Source organism: Oryctolagus cuniculus, chromosome 13, assembly GCF_964237555.1.
Source record: "Oryctolagus cuniculus chromosome 13, mOryCun1.1, whole genome shotgun sequence".
Classification (NCBI taxonomy): domain Eukaryota; kingdom Metazoa; phylum Chordata; class Mammalia; order Lagomorpha; family Leporidae; genus Oryctolagus; species Oryctolagus cuniculus.
In genome coordinates, this window is record NC_091444.1 from 108,330,538 (window position 1) to 108,345,420 (window position 14,883).

Below are 14,883 nucleotides of genomic sequence, written 5' to 3' on the forward strand. Positions count from 1 at the left end.
CAGGTGCTGGTTCCTGGCTTCAGAATATCATCTGGGTCTCCCACGAGGGTAGCAGGGACCCGAATACTTGAGCTGCCACCTGCTGCCTCCTGGGTGCACATTAGCAGGAAGCTGGTTCAGAAGCAGAGCCAGGACCCAGAGCCAGGTACTCCGATATGGGATGCAGGCATCCCCACCTCTTCTTGGTTCTCACGTGCGGTTCAGAAATGCACAGTCTGTGGGGCTCGTGTTCGGGCTGCTGAATCCCCTGCTAGGCACTGTCTGGAGCTCTGCCAGGACAAATATAAACAGCAAAAGAACTCACTCGGTAAGGATCTGTCTTTTTGCCAGCTTGCACAAGGAAAATGTGTTTAAGGAGAAAAAATGGTAAGAGGCTGTGTTTTTGTTACATGTGATGCTCATCGGATCCCAGCTCTGTGAAACCCATTAAAGACAACACAGAGCGTTGAGCACCAGCAGCCGAAGTCTTTGCTGGTTACTGACTTAGGAGATTAAAAACAGCCCAAGTGAAGATGAAGGTGGGGTCATAAACACAAGTCCCTGAAACCGTCCTTGGTGCTGTCCCGCAGGTCTGCTGGCTGAGGGGCTCAACGCCTTAAGGGAATCTCGCATTGCATAGGAGAGGAGGGTGCTCATGGCTGGCAGTGTCCCTGGGGAGTGGAGAAGGCTGACAGCAGCCGCTGGGCACAGCCTGAGGCCAGCGCACTGTGCTCATCTCCGGTGTGCACTGGCCCCGCGGCAGGGTAGAGCAGGCTGATGAGTTAAATCAACCCCATGTGGGCCTTCCCTGTATCAGGGGATTCATTCCCTTTACTCCACACCCATCTGCTTTCCTAACTCACTCCTGGAATGCAGGAAAATGCCAGCTGCAGCGCGGATGGGCACCACGGAGCCAGCTTCGGAGAGCAGGCCCCTGTCACTGTGTTGACATATCCAGGACTCGCCCTCGCGGGAACTCAACCTGAAGACTCCAAAACGGAGGCTTTGCCTGTCTACTCTGTAAATAGAACATTCTGGCAACTGCATAATAAATATACATGACAATGTCTATAAGGGACCTGCAAAACATTCATGAAAAACTGAAATGAAAGATGGGCTTATTTTGCCGCAAAACATTCTGAAATCCATACAGATGAGCCGTCTTCCCTAAGTTCAAGGAATGTGAATATTACGAGACAACTACACAGAGTTCAAACTTCCCTTTCCCCCAGACGTGTGTGCTTCAGTTCCGTTGTCTGCAAACCTCACGTTCCCTCGACCATGTTGATGTGTGTGGAGCTCCCAGAGCCTCAGGGTCAGCAGTTGTCTGGATCCCCGGTGGGGATGTTGCTGGGACGGCAGACAGGTCTGTATTGGTCATGGCTCTGCACAGTCAGGGATCCGTGAGGCTGGGTACAACCCACAAGGCCGTGTGCACCTCCGTTTGTGTGCCCCAAAGCATCATGGCTGTGGTGCTCCTCTGCTGTCTGCCCTGGGTGAGGAGAGTCTCCTTGCTGAAACCCCATGCGTGTCTGCTCCCTCCCTCCAGCTTTAAGGTAGCCTCTTCATAGTATTTCGAGGCCACTGCACTGAGCCTGGCCTTCTGTCAACCCACGGTAGGAGAAGGTGGAGTTTTCAATGGGGACATGATTGACAGGATGAGATGTGGACCCTGGGAAGCTGTCCTGTGTCCAGCTTCCCAGTAGTCACAGGTTCCATATGCCTGACATTTGCAACCCAATTGCACAAGATGGCATCAGACTTTGCTTTGCGCTTTTGTGTTGTTTTGGGTCGGGTTTCTGAGTGGGTAGACAATCACATACAGCAGAGAGAAGCGGCTCGGTCCACCTCCCTGAGGCCGTGACCACCCTTCCCCTCCATGAGCACACCCAACAGATCAGGTGGCCTCCAGGTACCACGCCACCCCTTCCGATGCTGTTCGCTCCTACTTTGATTGACAGTCTATGCAAACTCTGTTGCTGGCTTTGGGCCAAAGTTGGAGTCAGAGGATCACAAATCATCTCTAGGTCTCCTTGCCCACAAGCGCTGGGTGGGAGACACTGAAACCAATGCCACTCTCGCAGGAAGTAAAGCGGATGCACACTTTGGCTGTGTTTCCAGCCACGCTGTCTGTGTGAGGACGTCCTCTGTGGCTGGCACCATGCATGGGCTCTGGTGCCCTTCCCCCCACAGTGCAGTGTGCTAGGCAGTGAGGACCTTGCCTCTCTGTCTCACCAAGGCCAAGCTGTGAGTTTGTGGCCTGGCCATTCATGTTTCCTGTCTGGGATCTGGAGAAAGCTGGTGTCGTAGAACAAGGGTGGAGAGAAGTGCCCATGGCAAGGAGAGGGCATCCAGTGACGGCAGCAGCTTCTGCCCACCTCGGGTGTCCTGAGCTGCCTGCTTCTGTCCAGAGTGGTGCCTTTAGATTCCCCTGCTCAGGGAGTGCCAGCCTAATTCCACTGAATTCCTCGTGTTTTTCTTTTGTTTTTTGAAATATTTATTTTACTTATTTGAAAGGCAGAACAATAGAGAGAAGGACACACACACACACACACACATACACAAAGCGAGATCTTCCATATACTGGTTCAGTCCTCAGATGGCCACAGTGGTAGAGGCTGGGCCAGGCTGACACCAGGTGTCAGGAACTCCATTCGAGTCTCTCGCATGAGTTGCATGGGTCCAAGGACTTGAGCCATCACACCTCAGCCTCCCAGGTTCATTAGCAGAAGTGGAGCAGCTGGGACTTGAACCAGTGCTCACATATGAGATGCAGGACTCTCAGGCAGTGGCTTAAGCCACAGCACCACACCAGCCCCACCTCTTTTTTCTGTAGAGCTGCATGAACCATGAACCAGGCCTCTACTCTGATCAGGGGCAGTGTGTGTCCCCCGTTACCGGGGAGGAAAGATGGTCAAGAGGGGCTCCCTGCTCTGATGGCTGGGTCTGGGTCTGGGTCTGGCTGATCTCCAGGGCTGTGAGTAGAGTGTAATTCTACAGAGAGATCTGGCCTTTTAAATTTGACCTTCTCCAACGAGAAAATTATATCAAAGGGGAAAATATTTACTTTTGACATTCACAATAACAAAACAAAAAATACATAAAAATCACTCCATACAAAATTTAAAAAGTCAAAGTCATGTGACAATCTTTGGTGGATGCACACTTGCCTGTGCTGCCTGAATTTCCATATTCCGGCATTGTCCTTAGTTCCTTTCACCCGCTCAGAGCACATTTAAGAAACAACTCTGCTTACTTTGTAAGTTAACTGACACCAGGATGATTATGGTTTGATGGGTAACTTTTCTGTTGTATATCCAGCTCTCTGCTCACCATCTGAAGGTGAGCCTTCAAATGTGGCCTGCCACGTTAGCTAAAATGTTAGGGCCGTGGAAGCTACCAAGAGAAATGTGTGTCCAGGACTGGGCAGAGCAGACTCAGCAGATGAGAACCAAGTGCACGTGTGAAGGCACACATATGTGGATGTGTCTGTACAATGCATCTACTTATCACATGTGCCTGTAGATACGTGGGAAGGGTCTTTGAAAAGTGCCTGGGAAATGAAATGTGTGTTATATTCTATTTCTCATTTCCATGCACCTTTTAAAGTGCCCTTGTATTTGTATGTATGTAAAGGAAAGGAATCTTATTTCTGACCTTTTTGATGTGTTTTAGTACACGCTGCCTGATCTGGTTAAACACCCTGCATGTTCACAGCCCTCGGCCCTTCGTGGACTTCTGCCCTCACTCACTTTCCTGGAAGTCACTGGGAGGACATGAAGAAGCTGAATGCTGTGATGGTGCTCTGCAGTGTCTCTGGTCAGTGGCTTTGCAGGGTGGGGAAACAAAGCACTTTCTCTCTTTAAAGATGAGGGCCCAGACCTCAGAAAAGCATGCCACTAGTGAGAGTGGGCCTGCTGGCTGCCCTGCGTGGGAGTTCTCCCACCTCTGCTGCTGCCCTGCGGATGCATCCCGGGGGTGAGCTGGGGAACCCAGAGCCTTGCCTGCTGTACCGCCGACTCGACATTGTCATGGCTGCATCGAGCCTCACTGATAACATCCCTGCCACTGCAGCTGAGCAGAAGGTAGAGGTCACCAGCGTTAGGAACCACAACAAGGGCATTTCCACAAAAGCTCCCGTGGAGCTGATGTGCACACCTCTGGGAATGGCTGCCTTCTCGTCATTCAGTGGCTATAAGCCAGAGTTTAGAGATGAGATGGAACTAGAGGGAGCTCACACAACTAGCAGCTTGTAGAGTTGAGTCTTGCAGTCAGTCCCTGGGACCGCAAACTTGAATGTTGTTAGTAGTGGGCTCACATGAATTAGGATATATGTGCTTATGGACTCATCTATTCCTTATGAATGGGGCTATTTGTTTTTAATACTATTTTAACACCCTTTTGATTTTTGTTTTCATGTTTTTTGAAAGGCAGATAGGGAGAGAGAATCTTTTGTCCACTGGTTTACTCCCCAAATGCCCTCAAAAGCCAAGACTGGGCCAGGTTTGACCCACAAGCCATGAATTCTATTTGGGTCTCCCACGTGGGTGGAAGGGATCCAAGTACTTAGCTCACCATCTATTGCCTCCCAGGGTATGTCTCAGAAGGAAGCTGGATCAGAAGTAGAGGAACTGGAACTCAAACCCAGGCCCTCTGCTATGGGCTGCTGGCATTACAAGTGGCGACTTAAGTGATGCACCAAACACCTGCCCCTCTATGGGGTTATTCAGATCCCAACAGCAGGAGAGGACAGGGTGGACTTCAAGGCCAGGTGGTTGCCCAGGGTTGCCATGACAGGGGGTGAGTTCCCAAGCCCAGGAAGTCTGAGTCTGCAGGCAATGCCCTTAACCACATCTGCACCCAGCCCTGGGGTCCCTGTTGAGAGGAGGGGGCAGAACTCCCAGAGTGATGGGGAGGACAGGGAGCAGGGGGAACTAGCACATGTAGTTGAGGTGACAGTGCCAGGCTCAAAGTGTTCAGAGGCGAGTTGCAGATCTAAACCAATCTCTTCTTAACTGTGTCAAATCCTGCTTCCCTTGTCTTTCAGGTTATCTGAGAATTTAAACTCCAGCCCCCTCCCCCACCAGCATTTGAATGAACACTGCCGGAAGTTCAAAAGGTGAAGTCACTAAAAACAAAACCTTAGTGTTTTGCTTTGCTTGTTTTGGGAGATGCCGAATGTCTATTCCTAGTATTTATGGAACCAGGAAGTGCTAATATAACAGGAATGCGATGGTCGGAGTAATCCGATACAACAGCCACCAGGAAGTCCTGGGAGCTGCTGGTAAGAGAAGTTGTTGCAACACTTCTGCTTGGCTGTCCTCCCCCCGGTCCCATAAAGTGCTGGTTTGTGAGCCATTCCTGCCAGTGTTAAGAACAGCGCTGCATCTTCACTGCTGTCTGGGCCCTGGCCACGGCTCCAGCTAATGCCGAGGCCGCCGCTGTGCTTCCCCCTCCCTCTGGCAGAACGCCACAAGGGAGCTATGTTTCTCTTCCGTGCTGTGAATGTATTTGCACACGAGAGCTCCGGGAAGACATGCCTCGCGTAGTATGCACGTGTCATGCTAACACACTGGTCACCAGCCTCATGTGCCTGTTTCCATTTAATTAGACATGCAATAAAACTCCAGTTCATCAGTTGTACAAGCCACATCTCAAGGACTCAATGACCATACATGGCTGGCATTGGCTAGGGACACTGCATTGCCTGGACAGCTGTAGGCCATTTCTGTCAACACAGACAGCTCTATTGGAGAACCATGTATAGAACCTGGCCTCAGTGGGGAAGAAGAGACAGCAATACCTGCAGATAGAGGTGCGACCTGGCCCCTCAGCTCTGGGAAGCAACTGGCAGCCTGTCCCTAGCAGGTTAGTCTCATGTAGCTCTTGCACACTGACAGTGCCCCATTGCTGTGACCATGTGTGTGTGGCCCTCAGACACAGGCAACTGAGCTATACCCAGTTGGAGTTGCTGCAGTGGCCCTGTCCCCATATGATCCATGGAAAATGACAAGTGCCCCCACACCTACAGCCAGGTTCACAGGGGCTCAGAGCTGCCAGCAAACATGCCATGCCTAAGAGAATGCGTCCCAGCTGACGATACAATCCTACAACCCTGCATCCTAGACCACAGGGACACCTGCAAACATCCCCAGTGTGGATCACAGCTGAAGCTACATGGGCCACCTGGAACCTAAGCCAACAAAGCCTATCCAGGCAACACCGAAGCCACCCTATGAAGTCAGTAATGACAAAAAATCAGATGCACAAATACCAGTGTTGAGACACAGGAAGGATGAAAAAAGCAACATGACACAGCAAAGGAACACAATTCTCTAGCAGTAAACTCCAAACAGAAGGAAACTGGCTAATTGCCTGAAAGAGAATTCAAAATAATTATTTTGAAGAGTCTTAGATATAAGAAAATATAGACAGACAATTCAACCAAACGAGGCGGATATTTCATGACATGAATGAGAAATTCAGTGTAGATACCATAGAAAATAATCAAACAGAAACGTGGAGCTGAAGAACTTAATAATAAAAAATACAACGGAGAGCCTCAACAGAAGTATAGATCAGGCAGAAGAATTTCTGAATTTGATAAGATTTTGAAATAACCAAGTTCAGAAGAATGAAGAAACGTTTTAGGGGACACCATTAAGGAAACAAATATTTCATTATGGGTTTTCCAGAAGAAGGGAGAAGATATAGAAAACTTATCCAAGAAATTAATTGTTGAAATGTTCCAGATTTGAGGAAAGATGCAGACATTCAGATCCAGGACGTTTCCAGTGCCTTTAACAGAATTGACTAAAAGGGATCCTCTCTGAGGATATTATAGTCAGATTGTCAAAAATACGAGATAGGGCAGGCGTTGTGGTATGGTGGGTTAAGTCACCACCTGTGTCCCATATTAAAGTGTCAATTCAAGTCCTGCTACTCTGCTTTTAATCTGCCTTTCCTGTTAATATATCTTCAGAGGCAGTAGATACTGACTCAAGATCCTGGGTCCTTGCTACCCATGTGGGAGATTCAGATGCAGTTCTGGGTTCCTGGCTTTGGCAGGCATTTAGGGAGTAAGTCGGTGGAAGAGATCTCTTTCTCTCTGTCTCAGTCTGTCTCTTTCTTTTTTGTTCTTTCAAGTAGATTAAAATAAATATTTAAAACGCACAAGACAGAACTCTAAAAAAAAAAAATAAGAGAAAAGTATCAGGTCACACAGGTCACATATAAAGGTATCTTCATTAGACTAACAGCAGACTTCTCAGTAGAAACCATCCAGGAAAGCAGAGAATGAGAAGATACATTCAAAATCCTAAAATATGACACTGCCAACCAAGAATTCTATACCCAGAAGGGTTATCCTTATTAAACGAAGGAGAAACTCTGTATATCAAAGGTGAGCAAAAACTGAAGGAATTCTTCACCACCACACTGACCCTATGAGAAATGAGTAACCAGAAGGTAAGTGCCATCATGAGAAAACACAAAAGCACAAAATTCAGTGGTATAGCAGTCACACAAAAAAGGAAGATCACCAAACCACAAAGGTGGGCCACAAGATGAAAGGAACATATGACATATGAAGCCAGAGAGAAATCTACAAAATGACAGAACTGTGTTATCATATTAATAATATTGAATATGACTAAACATAGGAATTAAAAGATACAGACTAGTTCCGGTTGTGGTGCCAGATTCTGTCCAGGTTGCTCCTCTTCCAGGCCAGCTCTCTGCTGTGGCCCTGGAAGGCAGTGGAGGATGGCCCAAGTGCTTGGGCCCTGCACCCTCATGGGAGACCAGGAGGAAGCACCTGGCTCCTGGCTTCGGATCGGTGCAGCGCACTGGCCGTGGCGTCCATTTTGGGGGTGAACCAAAGGAAGGAAGACTTTTCTCTCTGTCTCTCTCTCCTCTCTCTCACTGTCTAACTCTGCCTGTCCAAAAAAAAAAAAAAAAAAAAGATATAGGATGGCTGAATGGATAAAACAGGATGGCCTAGGAATGCACCATCTACTAGAAATATATTTCACCAAAGTGTGCATAGACAGAATGAAAGAATGGGAAAAATGCCATGCGAATGGAAACAAAAAAACAAAGAGGAGTACCTATATTTATACTAGATGAAGTAGATATTAAGTCAGAAACTGTAAAAAGAGGCAAAGAAAGTCACTGTATACTAATAAAGGGATGAATTCAACACAAATTACAATCATAAATATATTTGTACCCAACATTGAAGCACCCTAATAAAAACGTTATTTGATCTAAAAGAGAGAAGCTCTACTGCACTAATAGTAAGGAACTTAGACACTGCACTTTCATCTGTGGCAGATCATCTCACCACAGTGATCAGCAAAGAAACAATGGAGTTAAATTACACTGCAGACCAAATGGACCTAATAGACATTTGCAGAGCATTTTATCCAAGAGCTACAGAATACACATTCATACTATCAGCACATGGAGCATTCCCCAGGGTCAGCCATGTGGTGGTTCACGAGTCTTAATTTTTTTAAAAAAATCTTGAAAACATATCCTGTGTGTTCTCTAATCATAATGGAACAGAAATGAAAGTCAACAAGAGGAACTTCAAAAACCATAACACATGAAAGTTAAATAGTTTTTTTAAATGATCCATGGGCCAAGGAATAAAAGAAATTAAAAAAAAACTGAAACAAAAACACAACATATCAATCCTGTAGTATACAGCAAAAGCACTAAGGGGAAATTTATAGTGCTAAGTGCCTACATCAAAAAATGGAAACATTTAAAATAAACAACCTAATGATGCAATTCAAGGAAGTAGAAAAGCAGGAGGAATGAACTAAAACCAAAATTAGTAGAAGGGATGCAATGATGAATATCAGAGTGGAAGTAAATGAAGACAGACTTAGAAAACTGCAGAAGATAAGTGGAACAAAGCTGGATCATTGAAAAGATAAAATTGACAAACTCTAGCCGGACTAACCAAAAACAGAGAAAGGAGACCAAAATAAATGAAGGCAAAGATAAAAATGACAGTACAGCTGATACCATGGAAATATAAGAGATCCTTAGAGACTATTGTGATGAACTATCTGCCATTAAATTAGAAAACTCAAGACTGAATTTCTGAACACATAAAATGTACCAAAAATGAACCAGAAAGACATAGAAAACCTGGATATACCATAAGAATTAACAATACTGAATCAGAAATGAAAAGTCCCTTACAAAGGAAAGCCCAGGACTGGATGACGTTACTGCTTAGTTTTACCAAACATTTAAAGAACAAATAACAATTCTTCTCAAACTATTCCAAAATACCAAAAGGAAGAGAATGCTTCCATACTTACTGTACAAGGCCAGCATTACTCTGATACCAAAATCAGACAGATATACAACAGCAACAAAAGAAAACTATAAACTAATATCTTAGCTGATCATGGACGCAAAATTCTCAACAAAATCCTAGCAAATTGAATCCAACACCACAATAAAGAGATCATTCTCCTTGACCAGGCTGAATGTATCCCGAGAATGCAAGGATGATTCAACATATGCAAATAAATAAATGTAATACATCACATTAACAGAATGAAGGGTAAAGACCATATAATATTCTCAGTAGTTTCAGAAAAAGCAATTGGTAAAATTCAACATCCCTTCAGGGTAAACTCTTTCCACTCCCAAAAAAGTGAGGTACAGGAGGAACATACCTCAACACAATGAAGACTATCATCACAGAATCACAGACTACATCATGGTGAGTGGGGAAAAGCTGAATTCATTTCCTCTAAGTTCAGGAAGGAGACAAGGATGTCAACTTTCCCCACTTACTTGATGAGGCATTGGAAGTCTGAAAGCAGTAAGACAAGAGAAAGACATAAAGAGCATCCAGTAGGAGAGAAGGAGATCAGATTTGCAGAAAACATGGTTTCATATAGAAAAAAACCTAGACTCCACTGAAAACTGTTGGAACTGGTAAATGAGTTCAGTGAGGTTGCAGGATACAAAATCAACATCTAAAAGTCAGTTATTTTATACACCAAAAATGAAACTGCTGAGAAAGGAATCAAAAAGCAATCCCATTCATCATGGCCACAAAAAAACAAACCAAAAATCTAGAAATAAATTTAACCAAGGAAGTGAATAACCTCTACAACATTGTAAAACATTGATGAAAGAAATTGAGGAGTATATACACACAAAAAAGGAAAGGCATCCTATATTCATTAATTGGAAGAACTGAGATGGTTAGAATGTCCATCTACTTAGAGTAACCACAGATTCAGTGAAATTCCTATCAAGATATCAATGACATTCTTCACATAAATGGAAAAAATACTCTCAAAATGTGTGTGGAAGCACAAAAGACCCCAAAGATTCAAGCAATCCTGAGCAAAAAAGAACAAAGCTGGAGGCATCACAACACCTTACTTCAAAACATTCTACAAAGCTATAAGAACAGCATGGTCCTGGCACAGAAACGACATATAGACCAATAGAACAGAAGAGAGAGCCCACAGATCATATTTGCAGCCAACTGATTTTGAACAAAGCCTGCAAGAACATATGTTGGAGAAAGAATTCGCTTAAATAAATTGGTGCTGGGAAAATGAATATCTACATGCACATATGAAGTCAAATGAAAATGGAACAGATGCCAACAGGCGACCTGAAACTATGGAACTCCAGAAGAAAACGAGAAATGCTTCAGGACATTGGTCTGGGCGAAATTTTTTTTCATTGAAAAACTGAAAAATGGCATCACATGAAACTAACAAGCTTCTGTAAAGCAAAGGACGCAGTCAACTGAGCAAAGAGACAATGAAGAATGCAAACAACTCAACAGCAAAAAACCCCAATAATCCGTTAAATAATGGGCAAATGACCTGAATAGATGTTTCTCAAAAGAGTCATACAAGTGATTCAGCAGGTATATGAAAAAAGTTCAACATCACTAAGCATCTGGGAAATGCAAATTAAAGCTGCATTGAGATATCATCTCACCTGTTAGAAGATAAAAAAAAAAATCCTGAGGAGAACAAGGGAAAGGTTGACTCTGATACCCTATTGTGGGGATGCAAATTAGTGCAGCCATTGTGGAAAACTAGAGAAGTCCCCAGATCTAGAAATGCTTCTACCATCGAAGCCTGCAGTCCCACCACTGGGTATAGAGCCAAAAGAGGTAAAATCTGTGAAGAGACACCTGCATTCACTTGTTGATTGCAGCACCTGCTTACATCAGCCAAGATGTGAGATCAGCCTAGGTGTTCATCAGTTGATGAGTGGATAAAGAAAACATAGAAGGCATTTATCCTGGAATACTATTCAGCCATAAAAATGAAGGGAATTCTATCATTTATGCAACACGGAGCTAGAGGCTGTTAGGTTAAGTGAAATAAATCAGATACAGAAAGATAAATACTGCATGCTCTCATTCATGAGAGAGCTTCATGTGGAAGCTAAAGTTGACCTCAAAAAAGTAGAGAATACAAGAGTCGTTACCAGAGGCTGGAAAGGCTGTGTGTTTTGTGAGAAGGGGGAGTGATAAGAGAATGGTTACTGGGTACAGGTGTGCAACTGGATAAGTAGAACAGCAGGATAATTGTGGTTGACAGATTAATATCTCGAAATAGCTTGTAGACAGGTTTGTCAGTGTTCTCCAAGGAAATGATAAATGTCTAAGCAATATCTACCAATCACTCTGACCTAATCATTATATGTTGTATATGTGTACTGAAATGTCTCACTGTAGCTCATAAATATGTACAAGAATTATGCATTTATAGCAAAAATGTGCTTTATTTGAAAGGCAGAGAGAATCAATCTTCCATTTGCTGGTTCAGTCTCTAAATACCTGCAATGACCAGGGCTGGGCCCAGCCAAAGCCAGGAACTGGGAACTCCCACATGGGTGGTGGGACTCAATGACTTGAACCATCAACTGCTGCTTCCCAGGGTGCACATTAGTAGGAAGCTGGAATTAAAAGCAGATCCACTGCCGGTACCCAGGCACTCTGATATGCATTGTGAGCATCCCAGGTGGCATCGTAACTGCTGTGCCAAATGCCCACCTGTACAAGCACATTTTCAAAGGGTAAAAGCAGGGCAGACGGAGAGAAGGCTTCCCTGGAGGGGGCCAGTTTCCTGGGCTCACAGATGAAGTGACATGGTGCCTCTGCATCCCAGGGAGCAAGGTGGCTGTAGTGGGCGCTGGGTACTGTGCTCTGGGAGCTAGAGTCTGCCCACACCACGTCCTCTCTTACTCTGTACCATGCACAAAGCCTGTTAGGAAGTCAGACCTGTGCTGGGCCTCACAAACAAGAAGTGAAATATGTGCTTTGGACTACAGTTGGACATCAGAGTCTAGTAGTGGTAGTCACGGTGGTCATCAGAGAGACGTCCACAGAAGCCAAGTGACTCAGTGGGAGGGATAAAGGAGCTGCCCTAAGCCATGCTGGGAAGCTGTTGTCAAGAGCACAACCAAGAGGTTCTCAATTTCACACCATCATGGAAACCAGGGTTCTCTGGTTAGAAACCTTTTTGCAAATCTCTGAAATCACATGGGCTTGGGCTCACTCCTATGGAGCAGTGGTTCTTGACTTTGTATGTTGGAATCATCTGAAATCTTTTCAAGCACCCAGTGCTCAGACCATCCCTCCAAAATGATTGAAAACAAATGTCTGGGCAGGATTCCAGGCATCGGTGGTGTTTCAGGGTTCCTGGGAGGTTCTGGTGGGCAGCTCAGAGAACTTCTTCCCTTTGTGGCACACAGGAACCAAAACACAAGTTCCAGCTCTGTCCCTGTCCTCTGCGTGGCGGTGCCAAGAGGGCCTTTGATTCATGTTGGGAATCTTGAGAGCATAACAGTGGAATAGGAAGAGCTGGGATCCAGAGCCAGGTGTCAGGGTCTACTCCAAGGTCTTCACCAAAGAGCTGTCACTCTGTCCCTGCTGTGTGCCATCATTTCCTTACCTTCGGCCTGCACTAGGTCTTGAGGGCTCCAATTTCCTCTGCATTGCACATTGGAAGCTGATGGCTATGCTGAGCACCCTGTTCCCAAGTCTGGTGTCATCTTCTAAGCCATCACCTGACAAGCTACCTCTAGTAAGCCTCTTGGGATATGGGGGTCTTGGGTCTTTTCTCCTTCCTGCTCCACAGGGTCCATGCAGAGCAGGACTCTGTTGCTGGCTAAAGGAATTGCTGTTTGCATGATGTTTGCCAAGACACTGCAGAGTCCACCATGCAGATCATATGAGCAGCCTTTGTTGACAGCAGAGCAGCTAGACTCGGGCCTTCTTAGGGACAGCCAGCTGTCTGCCCCTCCACCCTGGACAACTGGAAGAATTGGCCCCAGATTCTTAAGTGGCTTGGTGGCATTGGGACAAGGCTTGGAAAGATGTTTCAGATGCTGCACCTGGGCTGATGTGGCTGTGAACTAGGTCAGGGGTCCCCTACACCACACCCTGGCCAGGTTGGCTCGAGTCCTGGGTGTGGCTGGGCTGATAGAGGAAGCATCAGAACCCGTCGTCTTCAGCATGGTGAGAGCAAGAAATTGGCATCCCTGCCCTTTATTGCGCCAGTCAGCTGCGACCTTGGGCAGCACCTCTTTGGGCATTAGCTTCCTATTGTCAGAATAAGCTGCTGAGCCATGTGATTGCGAGACCCTTTCCACATCTAAAGCTGTAGGCAAGGATTGTTTTTGAAAGCTGATGCTGCTGTTACTCAGTGCCCTGTTGCTTTCAAGGTGCTTGACCTTGGATTTCGTGGTGCCCTCTTTTGTCTTTGCCATGATTTCCTGTGTAGAGAAGTTAAACTTAGAAGCCCAGGGTTTTCAGGGTCACTCATTTTTCCACTTAGGAAAAGAGACCATGTTGTCGCATTCCTGCTGTGGTCATGGTGTTTACAGTCAAGAAATCTTTGAAATGATTGCTGATGACCCTAAATCGCCCTGGACTTGTTCTCAAGCGTGTGCAGTTCAAGGGGTTGGGGCCTCCTGGGGATTCTGTTTCCTTCCTGTGGCTCCTTTTCGTTTCTCCTGTAATGACACACAGGGCAGAGAGAGAATCTGCTGACCTCAGGGGTCATCTGCCAGCCATCCTCCCAGCCCCACAGAACAGGTTCTCCAAGTGTGGTCCCTGGACAGCAGCAGCTTCCCTGGAACTTGTTAGAAATGCAAATCTCCAGGCTGCGCCAGAGCAGAGCATGCTCAGTCTGTATTTTCAAAGCCTTGAGTTGTTCTGGTGCCTGCAGAATCAGAGAATTTGAGAACTGTTACTCCGATGAAAGACATTTTCTTACCCTTCTCATTCCTAGTACGTTTATTTCCTTATTAAAACATTAAAAGACTGTGACACTGTTGCTCTGTGAATCTTTGGAAAGTGAAATTCTATTTCCTTCATTGACTTATTATGGTTCTAAAAGACCTATTAATTTCTCTTTGTTGAATAGCTTGGTTCCTCTTTTTCTGCCTTTCTTGTAGAATGAATTTATCCCTTGATAAGAATTAAATGAAAGGCAATCAAATAGGTGGCTGCTGATTGTTTTTCTAAAACCCTACTGAAGTTGAGTCTACAACTGGAAAAGCAGAGTTACAGAGAGTGAGGAAGACAAAGACGGCAAAAGAGATACACAGATCTTCCGTCTGCTGGTTCACTCCTCAGATGGCCTCAGTAGCCAGGGTTGGGCTGGGCTGAAGCCAGGAGCCAGGAACTCTGTCATCCAGGTCTCCCACATGGGTGACAAAGCACTTGGGCCATCTCTGCTGCCTGCCAGGCACCTCAGCAAGAACTTGGATTGGGAGTGGAGCAGCTAGGACTAGAACCAGCTCTCAGATACAGGATGCCAGTGTGACAACTGGTGGCCTCAGGAAGGGAAGGTGTTGGTTTTTTTTTTGTTTTTTTTTTTTTTTTTTTTT

General features: G+C 45.6%; 1 long non-coding RNA gene across 32 annotated transcripts in view; it reads left to right on the forward strand.

Annotated features, from left to right (window-relative positions):
• Positions 1-14,883, forward strand: part of LOC103352362 (uncharacterized) — a 185,709-nt gene that overhangs the window by 29,477 nt on the left and 141,349 nt on the right. For 31 of the 32 annotated variants that reach the window (XR_011381751.1, XR_011381762.1, XR_011381782.1 and 28 more), the window contains exons 2-4: positions 4-145; positions 3,655-3,798; positions 5,027-5,098. This is a non-coding gene — a long non-coding RNA (uncharacterized lncRNA). Of the gene's footprint in view, positions 1-3; positions 308-3,654; positions 3,799-5,026; positions 5,099-14,883 lie in introns of all 32 variants that reach the window. The other variant, XR_011381761.1, reaches the window with a different exon arrangement.